The 15,207-nt window shown below is 40.2% G+C and overlaps 1 protein-coding gene across 1 annotated transcript in view; it reads left to right on the top strand.

Annotated features, from left to right (window-relative positions):
* Window positions 1–15,207, top strand: part of plcl5 (phospholipase C like 5) — an 89,581-nt gene that overhangs the window by 44,781 nt on the left and 29,593 nt on the right. The window lies entirely within an intron of this gene.

Genomic DNA, 15,207 nt, shown 5'->3' with positions numbered 1-15,207 from the left:
TCAAAAAGATCAGATGTTTATTCTCTTCTATTAAATTGTGAGGTTAGACAACACTCTGATGGATTAGATTCAGAATGAATCAAACGGTTGTGCACAATCATCTGGAGTTCATACCAGTTTGAGTGCATGTCATCATTAAAGCAAACCAAATAATAGCACCAAAAAAACTGAAAGACTGACTGACAAAACCAAACAAAACCCGAAATAAAATGATAAACAGCTTTAAAAATGTGTGTGTGTGTGTGTGTGTGTGTGTGCGTTGTTATGCACACTTTTGGGGAGTGGAAATGGAGTGGATGTGTTTGCGTGTATGTGAACTAGTATGCGAATGGCGTGCGTGTGCACCCACATCGCTTTAGCAGGGGGTTCACGGAGGAGGAATGAGGTAAGATGTGATATGTGTTAGTGGGACGATGGGTCGTCCAAGAACGATTCGTTCTTTTTTAACGAGTCTTTAACGCGACTCAGAAGAACGAGTAGTCTCGGAGAGTGATTCGTTCATTTTCTACATGCGCAAATCATCGCTAAACCTTCATAGGTAACGTACAGGAAACAGACTTAAGCGATTCTTTTTTAATGACTCTTCTACTTCGAGTCGTTCCTTCCTTTGTCACGTGACTCACATAGACGCTATGCAGTGCAATAGATTTAAAAGAACGAACGACTCGGACTAGAAGATATGAGAGTTGAGCTGCTCATTCTGTATATTATAATATGTCCTCAGCTGCATTGTAATATTTTCATTACTGGAACTAGAGCCAAAATCTGTGTATGTAGACGTACTGTATTGGGGGTCTGTTTATTGCAACATTTTATTTTATTTCTGATCAAAAGAGCGAAATGATCTAAATGACAGGAAAAAGAGACACTTTGTGGAAAAAAGATTCACTTTGTGACACAGTACTGTAATATCATTTATAATAAAAAATGTTAAATAAAAGCATTTTCACTAGTGCGTTCAGACTTTTTGGATACCACTGTATACACACTCGCTGTCTATTTTAATAGGTACACCGTACTTCTGCACATTCATGCTGCCATCAAATCAGCTGATCATGTGACAGTGCATTAAAAAAAAATATTCCGATTCTGCTGAAGAGGTTCGGTTAAAGATTCCATCAAACATCACGATGGAGAAAAAGGGTCATCTCTGTGACCGTGTCATGGTTGTTGCTACCAGATGTGTTGGTCTGAGTGTTTCATAATCTGGTGCTCAGTGAAGATTATAATAAAATGGGCTCGTCTGTGGACTCGTCGAGTTCTGGAACTTGAACCCCTTGTGGTTTTCTTCAGGTATAGCCCATTCACCTTAAGGTTTGATTCTGGTTGTAAAGCCTGATTAATTGAGTTTCTATAGACATGCTGTCAGCTTAAACCAGTCTGGTTATTCTTCTTCAGATTAGATTCTTCCGATTAGGTTCATTGGCTTTCCAAAATTGCCCGTAGTGTGTGTATTTGCAACCCGTCTAGGGTGTACCCTGCCTCGTGCCCCACGTTTCCTGAGATAGGCTCCAGGTCCTCTGTCACCCTGTATACAGGATGAGGCATTCTAGAACATAAATGAATGAATTAATGATAATAATAATAATCATAATAATAATCATAATAATAATAGGTATTAAAAGCCACTGTGCATACTAATCCTAATTATATATATATATAGTTCTATTTTTTTTTTATTGAAGGTTACAGATTATTACCAGGACTTAGTTCTGTCCCGTGTCTACATCCTGCCATTAGTGTTGGTGTTCTCCAGCCTGTTCTTGGCTTTAGTCCACTTTCCTTTATAGTTGGGTTTCCCACAGGAAACACACTCACGCTTACACACACACACACACACACACACACAGGCTGTCCTCATCCTAGTTCTGCTAGACCTTATCAGGCAGGTGACCTTAATACACAGCAGCTATGCGTACTAGACCTTCATAAGGTGACTTTGACTTGAAATAGAAACCTGTACACACACAGGAGCTCATTGGTTAGCACTCTCGCCTCGCACCTCCAGGGTTGGGGGGGGGGGGGGGGGGGGGGGGCATTCAGATCCTGCCTGATATACATGAGAGGAGCTCATGTTTAGGTTATCCTGTATCTGGTCCAGTGTGACTGAGGGATGCTTTGTACTGTACATGGTGCAGTGATGCATTAGGGAAGTCTCTGTTTATTAAGGACAGAAGACTAGAGATGTTATACCACCTTCTGATTACGTGGTCTCACCTGCCGATACTGAATTTAGCCAATTTATTGATTTTCTTTCTTTCTAAGGATAATAACTGACAGCATGCAAGAATGTTTAAGGAGTTGAATGACAAGTTCAATTAAATGTTTCCAATAAAACGTAAAATATTCGATAACTTATTCGATAAATTTTTAAAAAATTATACATGATCAGACTGCCTGCTTCCCGTCTGAAACTCTGGCCTCCCAGGAACTCCTAAAATGACCCAGAGTAATAAGTAAGAGGAATAATATTACATTTGTTTACTGCAATTTTAGTAATGGATAAATTCAACTGTACAATCAGCCCTAACATTAGACCCCAAAACATTAAGCAAATATTGTGAAACTCATCAGAGGAGGTTATTCCGCTTTACTTAAGACAGAGAGGGAATAATAGATAAGAAGACGTACACAGGTAATGAGAAACGTAGTACAAAGGGCCTTAAAGGATGTTAAGGTGCTCACCCTATTAGTTGAAGATCACAAGTTCAATACCCGGGTGATGCTGTAACCTCCCACAGCCGAGGGCCCGGAGAGATGATTGACCGAGCCTCCCATTACAGCAATCATGGCTCAACAGCCAATCATGGGTGTCTTTGAGCTCACGCAAGTGGAAGGAGTGGATAGCGCTGTTCTCCGAGTGTGTTACGCCACCCCAATGGTGCATGAGCAAGCGGTTCGATAAGATGGGCTGGTGTCATGGTTTGGATGAAACACATGATAGTCTTTGGCCCTCCTCAACTGATAGGAGTATCCTTAATGTAGGAGTACCTTTGGAATAAAAAAATCGGCCCGGTTTCCATTTTGCCTCTAAAAGACCACTGTGGGTGTGGTGTGGTGTCTGGCACCAGGACGTTAGCAGTGGATCCTTTGGGTGCTATGGATTGTGGAGTGGGACCTCCATTGATTGTTTGTGCAGACCAAGGGTGCCTAAATGGATCACGTCTGGGGAATTTGGAGGCCGGATCAGAATCCTCGAACTCTTTGTCCAATAAGTCCCATAAACAGAAAGCTGTTATGCATTACGTCTTCTGGTGCCTTTCCATCATAGCCAGCATTAACAGCAATTTTTTCTACAGTCCTTTCTGTGGGATCAGATTGGACGGGATAGCCTTCAGTCCATAGATGCATAGATGAGCTTGGGTTACCCATAATGCTGTTACCAGTTTACCAGTATATAATTTATAACCAGTAAGTTCACCAAGCAGTGGTGTTGGTGTTATGGCTCATCAGTGAATAATTAAGATATTTTACCGAAGTTAAGATGTTTTGCTGTAAAAATAGGGAGGAAGCACGAGGGGCGAATACTTATGCAAACTACTGTAACATCAGTTCAACAGTTATCCCACCACAACCACAGTGTCTTTTCAAACCTGAGCTCGAGGATGTGTGAGACGTCCATGAGCAGTCTTGGCGAACCTCAGTGCTGATATTTTTAGCTGTGAGTGGGCTCCTCTCGCACCAGGGGAGAACTGCGTCACTTTACGCCAGAGAAACTCTCACAGAGCAAAACAAAAGCCAACACCCCAGAGCTGCTATAAAAAAAAAGCAGAAGAAGAAAGCAATGCTCCTGCATTTGCGTGCATAACAAGCACACAGGAAGACAGTTTATCTGTGTCAGAACGAGCGCTGATGCAAAGCTAAAACATTCAGACAAAGATGTTGTGCTTTTCTTTCCGTATTATTGTCACCGTCTTCTCTTCTTGATGAACTAATTATTGTTTTCCCAGCATTGCTTCATGTCTGTCATCACTGTTAATGATAACTGAGAAGGTCTGCGTCTGCGTGGTGAACAATCACGGCTTCTCAAATCACAAGCCCTTTGTATCTGACTGAAAAATTCACTTTTATCTGTGTCTCTCTTTTTAAAAAATGTATTTAGTCTTTTCAACACTTCTGCTTGCTCTCTCATTACTCCCACACAGGTGCTGATCTACCTGCCAATTATTTCACCCACACTAACCCCCTTCACTGAACATCGCAGTGTGTTACTCTGTGTTTCTCAAGCATTTTTATTCCTATGGAGAAAAATCGTGCTTCCGTTTTAACTACAGAGGGCGTTCAGGTCAAACTGGGACTCACTGCGATGAAACCTGGTTCAAACCAGGTCCAACCAGGACTTTTTATTGTGCAAAGAAACTAAATACAAATTATGAGAGTAAAAACTCCCTTTATCTCTCTATATAATCCCCTGCTACACTAATGCACTTAGAGTTATTCTAGTGTTAGTGCTTGGATACCATCAAGGTAGAAAGTTTTCTCAGTATGCCGGAGCCATACTCGGTCTGCCTGCTTCATGTCTGAAACGCTGGCCTCCCAGGAACTCCTTTCCGCAGTGGGAAGTATGAGGTCATCCACTGTCATGCAAAAACAAAATTCCTTTGGTGATTGAACGAGGCTGTTTTCCCAAATAAAAGAAAAGGTCATTAAAGAAGTTCCTGGGAGGCCAGGGTTTTAGCAGTGGCGATGATGTGAAGCAGGCATTCTTGGGTCTTTTCTTTTTACAGTGGGTGAACTTACAATCATCACCTGGTTTGAAATTGATAACTTTCAACAGCTTATAGAAAATAGAAAACGTTTGCTTCCTCTGCAAGGTAAATGCAAAACTAACTGTGTTTTGATAGGGTATAGTTTCTTCTTCTTTTGAGTTTATGGATAGTTTCTACGTTGCTTTCACCTACTGGACTGGAGTGGAGTTTGAAGCCAAAGCTGGGCTTGGAAAAAAGATTATCTCTTTATATGGGATATGATATGTTGGTGCATTGGTGGCTCAGTGGTAGGTGTTTCGCCTGTCATGCGGAAGGCCCGGGTTCGATTCCCAGCCAGTATCCAAACCCCAGCCACAAGATGCAGTGCCGGTGCCAAGTTGTAGTGCGGACTGGGTATTCCGCTGTGGCGACCCCCCTGTCGGGAGCAGCTGAAAGTGAACTTACGGGATATGATATGTTACATAGCATTTAATTAATCAGCCCATAAATTACCATAAATTTAGTAGTTTAATATTTTAAAACCTGTAAGAAGTATAGCTGCTTGAGACAAATCAGACAGTAAAGTTTAGTGCTATTGAATCAGATATAACTGAGTCAAAAATCACAACGCCCAAAAATATAATCATTAAATCTAATTTAGGTCCTGGGTTTGATTCCCGACTCGGGGTCTGTGTGCATGGAGTTTGCATGTTCCGCCAAAAGTCCAAAGCCATGCTAATTGGCATCTCCAAATGGCCCAAAGTGTGTACAGACACGGTTGTACAAATGGGAGGAAACCCAATGGTACACTATTGGCCTCCACAGTGCCTAGTTGGACTACAGAGGTTCCTGGATCAATAGATGATAATAAATATACATATATATTATTTGCTCCAGCCAACCAATTTACCATGCTATAATCATATTTTTGTGTATAAAAACAATTAAAGTGTAGAAAAGAACTGTAAATAAAGTAAAATATGAAATAAATAGACATTAAACATCACTTAACCTTAATTTCTGATTATTCTTGGCACCGGCTTCTTTCAAAAGGAAACTGAAACTCTCTTTTCTTCTTAATGCTGGTCTTGCTAACATTCTTCGGACTCATGGTTGTACGTCTTCACTAAATCTTGACTGACTTCTGCTGCTACAGTGTTTATTACCAACTGTACAGTACGTCAGCAACAATATACGGCTTGCCTCAAGTCACGTAGCTGTACAAACACTGCCCCTTTAAATAAGAGTGATACGGTAGAGCTGTAATCAAAACAGATCTCACTCCAGATCATCCACTTTAAAACCACAGACTTCAGCCTCGCTGCCTCATTACGACCTGATTATCAGCGGATACGAAACGATTCGGACAGCTGAGACGTATCAATGGCGTGTATGCATGACAGTAATGATGTACGAGCCTGAGAGCGGTGCCTGACCTTCAGAACATTTTTGCTTCAAACTAAACGTACGGCTCGACTCCAGATCAGTCCGTTCTGTGATTATTGACTTGAAGGTTGTGAGTCATTTTCAGGCATTTAGTGGAACGTGGCGTGTTGTGTATACACAAGCACAAACACAGACAGAGCGGGAGAGGGACACAAGGCTCAACAAAATAAAAAGCCTTCTTTTGTGTGTGTGTGTATTATTCCGACTGTAGTTATTATCAGTGAATAATACACTTCAATGTTTATTCGAGTGGCCACTTACGGTGCACTCTCCGCGAGCGGTTCGGATTTATCTGAACAGAACAGGACGCCGCGGGGAAAAAAAAACAACAACATTCAGGCGCCTCTCAACTCTCAGCATGAACCGCCAGTGATTTGCTACGAAACTCGTACTCTGCTTGGCTTGTTTGGCAGGACAGAAGGCGTGCTACAGAATGAACCTAAAGATAATTTGTTGCTTTTTGCTGCTGATTAGCTGTAGAGGGCGAAAACTGCCGTTTCGGTTAATTAGGCAGCGTGCAGCTTGTCAAGTAGGAGTATCACAGAAGCCAGAGAAGCTTGGCTGTGTTTCAAAACCCTCAGTCCGAACCAGGACGACGTCGTATTGGCCAAATACGTTTGTTCATACTCAATTATCAAGCTCTCGCGACGTCTGTATAAATATAACCGACGGCCAAATTTCAGGAGTTCGGTTGATGAGTTCTTTAATGTCCAGCCACCGGTGTAGAGCAGATAGCGCACTGAAGAAAGAGTGAATTCTGGAGACTCACTAGGAGTGATGGACAGAGTTCCTGATTTAGGTTTCCCAAGCCTGATCGGACCAGTGAGGAGTTTCCACTTAAAGGTGGAGGAAGCCATGGCGAGACTGGAAGAGTTCAAGTGAAGCATTAATCTGGAACGCTTTTTTCTTATTTTCAAAAAAACAACAACAGGCAGCTAATAGAACCAATAAACTCTCACTCATTCTCTATACTGTTTATCCTGTTCTGGGTCATGGGACTCGGCGTACAAGGCAGGGAAAACCTTGGATGGGGTGCAAATCCATGGCAGGGCACACAAGCACTTTACGATTTGGAAACTTCAGTTAATCTAATCTGCATGTCTTCGGGGAGGAAACCAGAGTACCCAGAGGAAACCCACCGAACACACAAAGAACATGCAAACTCCACACACACACACACACACACACACACACACACACACACACACGGGAATGCAGGACTTGAACTCTTGAACCCTCGAAGCGAGAGACCACTGTGCTAACCACTGTGCCACCATATCATTTTACACGCGGTATCTAAACTGACATGCTTAAACAAGAACTCAAGATACAATCAGTATTAAAGGTCCCGTATTTTACTATTGCTGTAACAAACAAAGTCTCTCAGATTCACTTCTTTTTTTGAAAGCACTGCTTCAGTGTTTATGCAAATGAGCTACTACTAAGCAGAGGTGAGGAACAAACCAGGGCCGGGTTTCCCTTAAATGATGTCATAATAGAGGGCGAATCTAATTGGCTTGTTTAAGCCCAGGCCAATCCAAAAATGGAAAAAAGGAACAAAATGCAGAGAATGTATTTTACTCCTTCTTTTGTTTGTTTGTAGAGACACTCCAGACGTTTAAAAATGACTCCTTTAAGGCTAAGCTGAGCGTTGAGTGCATTACTGGAAAGGAAAGCAGAATTTGAAAAGCATCTTGGACAGAACGTGGAATTCTGAAATGTAAACATATTCTTTGTGTTGTACGTTTCGAAACGTACTGAAGACATGACAAATAAGAATGATGATGTTTTTCGGTGGAGCTTTTTACTCATGTGTATATACTGTTTATCCATCACATTGCACTTCGGTTTGGAGTCTAACATGTCCAGATTATACACGGCACAGCACGTCTTTGAATGTTTTTTATTCATTGGGTGAAATAAGCAATCATGAAATCCATGCAGATTGTTGTTATGTGAATTACTGTGTACAGGTGCATTCACATTTTTTATTCAGTAGTTATAATAAGAACAGCGCAAATGGATTAAAGTAATATTACACGAGTCTATGCAGCAAAGAGTGGAAGTGTTTAATGAAGCCCAGTCCCCTGGAGTTTAAGAGGTTAATTAGAAGCAAAAAGTAGCAGTAGATTTTATTCACTCGCTCTCCTGTTCAAAAGCAAATCAGAGATGTTAATAAGTGGCGTAAAAGAAAACCACCAGTTTGTACGGGTGTTCACACACCTCGTCTGAATCCACGTGCCGTCGGACTGATGCATGGAAACTAGCAAAGCTTTCTCGGGTCAGGATTCTTCTTTTCGTGTTAATTGGGTCAAGTGTGAGCAGGTGTGTTTGGGAAAAGCGCTCAGCAGGATTGGGTAAATAACAGTGTGTGTGAAAGTGGGATAATTATTAGGCCACATTCAGAGCCTTGAGTGCAGCAGAGAAACTCCAGGGTCAAAGAGAAAAACTGTTTTAATTAACCCCCAGTTAGGATCAGAGTAGTGTGTAATAAGGTTATGGGATTCTTGCTCTCGTGTGATTTAATAATCGGCCCGGTCGATACGATATAATCCGACAGAGTTCCCGTGCTAATTTTAATACGATCTTCAAATCCTGGGTTCTGGTGCAGGATTTAAATGTATTTATTCAGCAGACGTGTTTATCCGAAGTGGCTTACAGGCGAAGCAGAATACCACCTGCTGTTAACAGAGATGACGACTAGTTTAAAAATAAGTGCAAAAAAACAGTGCTGTGTGAAGCATCTCATTGACCTGGGCCAGGCGATAGTAAAAACTTTGACCTCTTGATTTATTTATTTCATAGCGACGTAGTCAGTTTGTAGTACATTAATACCACACTTATGTTACTTAGTGTTACTTAAGTTGGGGTGTTGGGACGGGAATCACCAGGGATCACTTGATTCAATATAATCATGATACCTACAGTAGGTGGCGCATCAGTTTGTATTGCCGTTCTATAATGTCACATTTTTATTAATATCAAGAACTAATTAATTTTTTTTTCTAGGATTTTGTTATAATTTTAAAAAATCTTCCAAAATTATTTGCTCCTACCACACAGGATGCTGTGCTGCCTGCCAATATGAATAGTTTAGAGTGCACCACCTGTAGGATTATAGAGGAACTGTTACCACCTAATACTGTATACAAATTCATATTCAAATTTTATCTGTCACATACACGGTCATACACAGTACGAAATGTAGTGAAATGCTTATACGACCGCCAGTGACCTTAAAAAAGAATTAAAGCTTATAATAGGAAATAAATATGAATAAAAGAAATACGATAGAAAAATTAAATAGAAAAATTAAATTGAACTAGAAAAAAATTGAACTAAAAATAGAAATATACTGTACAAATAGAAATATAATTTCTATTATAAAATGTATACATTTTTTTATACATTAAAATCATCTTTTGAAAAATCGATTTTGGATTCAGTGTGGTGATATATGAATTGCCACATCAAAGAATCTGATATGTAACTGTGTATCGATTTTTTTCCCATCTCTACCAGGATGGGCGGGGCAGAGTTGTGCTAGACAGATAGCAGTTCTTACCTGTACAAGAAGCATTCTATGTCCAATCGATGGGCTTGGTCAGAATTCTGGGAATTTTGAGAAAAAAAGTCTAAGAGTTCTAAGAGTAAAGTCTGAATTCTGAGATAAAAAATATCTGAGCCCTGAGATTAAAGTCAGAACTCAAATATCTTATTTATTCTTTTCTGTAGGTGAGCCTGGTCATTAACAATGAGCCTGAATTGAAATACTGTAATTTAAACACGGAAAAGTGTGTGTTATGCAGAGAAATGAGCGGAGAAAGTATAGAGAAACCATCCTGGGTGCGAGCACTTCACTTCTGCGGGAACTGAACACCAACAGCACTTCTAAACCCTCAGGCAGATGACTCGTCCTTTTAAAGAGAACCTCTTATATTATACAAAACTTACTCTTCAGATATTTTAAGAATGTGACAGGGCTCTTCAGGTTAAGATTTTAAAACCTAATCAAATTTCTATCCTAATGTGACCTCATAGAAGAAGAGCCCCTCCCCTTGCTTGTTGCTCGACTCTGGTGGTCTCTGGAGAGCCACGGCTCATCAGTAGTTCATCGACATAGACAATGGAGTGGTGCATTTGGAGGAATAATGAAATAAAGAAGTTCAAAATATAAAAAAAAAAATGCATTATGTGAGGGGTATTTCAGCTGGAGCATTAATGCACATACTTTAAGGGAGCTCTAACCTGGACCGACCCATTTTAAATGAAGTGAAATAAACGTTTACAGAAAGAAGCGTCTACTTTAGCCTTTACTTTAGCTGCACACGAGAAATGCAACAAGCACTAATCATTGTGCAGAGGTATTTTTTTAACCTCATGTGAAAACAGGAAGACCTTTGGGTGTTTCTACTTAAATATTCAATTGCTCTCAGAAAAGCTGATTTAATATTATTCTTTTTTTTTTATAGCTTTCAAAGCTTAGATAAAAATCTGCTTCTCTTATAATCCAAAAACCATGATCATTATTTTAAAGCATCTCTCACAGCAGTGGTTTAACCAACTGGCTGATGTCATGTTGTTTGACCCAAAATCTGTTTTATGATCCAGTAACAATGACATAAGTCCTAAAACATCTGGAAGTCATAAACATTTAAAACATTGCCATGGGGCGATCTGAATACACTATATGATACTGAGGATTGAAATGGTCACAAGTTGCTTTATAAAGAGCATTGTGGACAATCTACCCATCCCGATTTTTTTTTTGTCCTTTTTAATTTATTTTGTCGTATGCTTAAACAAGCCAGTCAGATTTTCCTTCTAATGTGACGTCATGTAAGGGAATCCCTCCCCCGGCTTGATCTCAGAACATTTCCATAAATGGTGAATTGGCGTGTTCAGAGGAGGAGTGAAATAAGTTTGAAGCAGCATTAAGAGACACACTTTGGAAGAGCTTTATAACCTGTGTTAACGTATTAAAGAGATATAGGAGTTAAATATAGGAGCTTTAATTTATCATTTCTTTCCAGCAAAGCTGAACTTTTCATCTTGTTCCTGATTATATAATTCAATCTTGTAATATTTTTAAAGCGCAGTATGGTGGTAGAGTGGGTACCGCTGCACTCAGAGCTCCAGTGTCCCCAGTTTGATCCCGAGCTCTGATTACTGCCTCGATATACAGTACAGTAGTTTCACATGTTCTCTCAGTGTGTGCGTGGCTTTCATCCAGGTTCTCCTGTTTCCTTCCACCTACTAATGACATGCTAGTAAGTGGATTGAGTATGCTATAACGCTTGATTGCCTGCAATAAGAGTTTGTGTATGTATGTATGTGTGTATGTATGTATGTACAGTATGTATGTATGTCAACCAAAACACAGCACTGGGGTCATTTTTTATGTTGCTTATAATACTGCTTGAACGTACTTCTGAAGTTTATGCAACATGGAAGTGAACAATCAAGCCTCCCTTAAAATTTCAAGTTGCTAACTTCAGCCGTTTTGAAAAGATAAAGATTTATACGTGACCCAAAAATGTCGATTTTTATTGTTATACTATCTCGCTTCAAACTATTTCTTTATGAGCATTGATACTAAAACCAGTGTTTACGGATTGACAGGAAAAAGAGAGCTCTTTTTGAAGAAACACAAGGGTACGAATGCAGCACGCAGGATGAACCGGTGTGAAGAAGAGCGAGGGATAGTGTCAGGCAGGTATATTATGGGACGGACGAGTTCTACACTTGGTTAGCACTGTCGCCTTGCACCTCCAGGGTCCGGGTTCAATTCCTGACCAGGCTCGATCCCCGTCTCAGCGTGCATGGAGTTTGCATGTACCGTGCTTGGTGGGTTTCCTCTGGGTACTCCGGTTTCCTCCCACAGTCCAAAGATATGCAGGTCAGGCTAATTGATGTTCCCAAATTGTCCGTAGTGTGTGAATGGGTGTGTGAGTGTGTCTACAGTATGAGTACGTGCCCTACGATGGATTGGCACCCTGTCCAGGGTTACGCTGCCTCGTGCCCGAAGCCTCTTAAAAAAAGCTCCAGGTTCCCGCGACCCTGAATACAGGATAAAGCGGTATAGAAGCTGAGTGAGTGAGTGAGCGAGCGAGTGAGTGAAAGTTACACTGTTCCCTGGATACCGGAACTCGCTTCTACATTAAAGTAACCTTGACTGCGGTATTGTAGGGCGACACAGTTAAAGAGAAATCACGCCGGAATACACACAAATCCCACTTCCTATCTCTATCTCTCTCTCTCTCTCATGCAGCCACACACACAGAGGGATATCCGGATCAAGCTTGTAGGACTATCGGGGCATTTTATAGACGCAAAACCTAATTGGTCCCATTGAAAGACATGACAGAGCTGCATTGGGAAAATCATAAATCATCAAACAAGCTGACAATGTCGCATTAATATACTTTTTATCGCTGCTCTTTTTTGTAAACTTCTTTACTGGTGCTTTACTGTTAATCACAAATCTATAATCATAGATTCAAGTAATTATTGCATACTGATATTGCTTATTGTTTTTCACAGGTCGCTTAGAGTATACATACAAAAATTGAAATCATATAGCCCAAGTAATCTGATTGGATGAGAGTCATTCCACGAGTGCTGCTATACAGCATACCAGTATATGATAGAGATACAGATATAGAGCATAACAATTTCTGATTCTGAGCAGTAGTAAGTTTGCTTAGTACTGTAATGCTGTATATCAGCACTCGTGAAATATATGACGAAAGTATGGTCTGCAGTACTGAGGAGCGAGCAGCTTCCTGCCAAAACCAACATTCAAAACTAGTCCAGGAAGCACTTTCAGTTAGAAGACACATCTGATAACATCATGTCATCTTACACAACACCTTTTCTCCTTAGTAACTGCAATTGAGTCGTTCTAAAGCATCCGTGTTGCTTTTCACGGCTATCATGAACGACAAAGCTAACTAGCTTCTAACACAAGGCTGGATCCCAAATCCCTCTCTAACTCCTGATCAAGGGCACTACTTGGTGTGTGAAACAAGGGATTCTTAGCTTACACTCTACATAGCACACTAGATTTTTATGTTACACTATTTGGGATTCAACCCCAGAACCTAGGATGTTAGCTTATATTCTAAAGAGGAATATGCAGAAATACAGTAAGTCTCCGAACATGAGTTACGAATTTCCATAGATACGAATGGACCACGGTTCTACAAACATTCGTAGATGCATACAAATCTCAGAAGTAGCTCATGTGTATTATACAAAAAATAGACACTGCAGTGCACCAGATACCAATATTTACAGTTATATACAATATTTTCAGTGTGTAAGTGAATGTATAAAATGTTTCAAATGTTTATGTCCGGTATATTGTATGTGTGCGCATGTAGAGGTGTGGGGTTAGCTGAGGTTTAAGCTGTCCTGATGGTCAATAATCCTTATTTTGTAAAAAAAAAAAAAAAAAGGGGTCCAATACAGTGGAAAACAGCTCTGAGCCAAAATGGCGCCCGGGATTTCCCAAGCGATTAAAAGGCACAGAGCCAACATTGTGTGAGAATGTTTCCTTATGTGCGGTTAATGTGTTTTTGGCAACATGATGGCAGTCTTGGAAAAGTAGACAAAGATTTATTTAAGTGGATTGGTATGCTTTACATTGTATATTTGTGTCAAAGGCAAATGAGACTCACTTGGTTGGAATTAAGAACAAGTTCAACTTGCAACCGTGCTCTCGGAGCAGAACTCGTTCGTAAGTCGGGGACTACCTGTATAAAGTAAATCTCTTAAGTTTCTCAGGACTGTCCACCACCTCCATGGTTTATTCTCCTCACCTTTTAGCTTAAGACTTTCACAACTATCTGTCACTAACTGTAACATGTTGGCGGAAAAAAATAACTGCCCCCTTATGCCTACAACCACAACACATCCGTGCAGATATCTATTTTGATACTCCATCTCTTAATTATAATATAACTACCTAACATTTTTGGGTCATGAAATAATTAATCATATGGTGTTGTTATTTTATTATCATTACAGCACATTGTATTAATAATTGGCTGAAGCTCCATCATGTCACCTTCTATTTTGTCTCTCAGTTATTTGAAAAAAACATCCATCAGCAAGTGTTTCCATGAATAAATTTGCTTTAGCTGTGACACGCTGATTAGCTAAGAAATGTATACGCTAACACAAACACGGCCATGCTAGCTCATCAGAGAATGTTCTTCTTTCTGTACTGAAGAAGCAGCCTTATTTAGATTTATGTAAGGATATTGTGAGGAACAAATTAGAGCAAGAACCTCTAGTTCTGTTTCTGTGGGTCATTATTATTGAAAGTGCAGTGAGAAAGCATATACATAGTACCTTATACAGTTGTGTGTGTGTGTGTGTGTGTACGAGAGAAAGAGCGAGAAAGAGATCCTTCTAATGTTAAGTTACACAGGGTCAGTGTCACACTGCACTACAATCTACTGACTGACAAGCTTTTGTGTGTGTGTGTGTGTGCATGTGTGTGTTCATTGCTAAAGAGCACGCTTCCCTTCATCTATCTTTCCTCTGTTCTCTTGCCCTTGAGGTCATTATGGATACACAGGCCAGAGGAAGCTCTTTAACCCCATCTGTCAGAGAGAGAGAGAGAGAGAGAGAGAGAATAACATACATAATTAGGTGTTTACACCTCAAAGCTTTTCATCAAAAAGCAACAAATCAGAGCTCAAAATGCATGGACACACACACACACACTTAGGGGAATATTCAGTACTGAGCATTGGCGGTGAATATCAAAAGCCTGTACTGTATGGGCCTAAAAAGCTGAAGTTGTTTTTTTTTTGATCTAGAGATTTTCATTATGCATCAAAATTAAGGAGCAGGATTTGTAAAAAGAGAACGAGATTAAGCTTCTGACTGAAGATGTTTACACCACAGCTTCTCACACCCCAGAGATGTAAACAGCTTGTGGCATGAGTTGGTTCTGTACAGAGTTGTATACTAATGTTTTCACTTCTTGCGTGTATTTTCTGTCTTGTTTTTGTTCCTGCCGCTGATTTGTATTAGACTTGTTAAAGTCTGACCTAAATGG

The sequence above is a fragment of the Clarias gariepinus genome, chromosome 16, assembly GCF_024256425.1.
Source record: "Clarias gariepinus isolate MV-2021 ecotype Netherlands chromosome 16, CGAR_prim_01v2, whole genome shotgun sequence".
Taxonomy (NCBI): Eukaryota; Metazoa; Chordata; class Actinopteri; order Siluriformes; family Clariidae; genus Clarias; species Clarias gariepinus.
The sequence above is the reverse complement of the archived record's forward strand: the minus strand, read 5'-3'. Positions and strand labels throughout refer to the sequence as shown.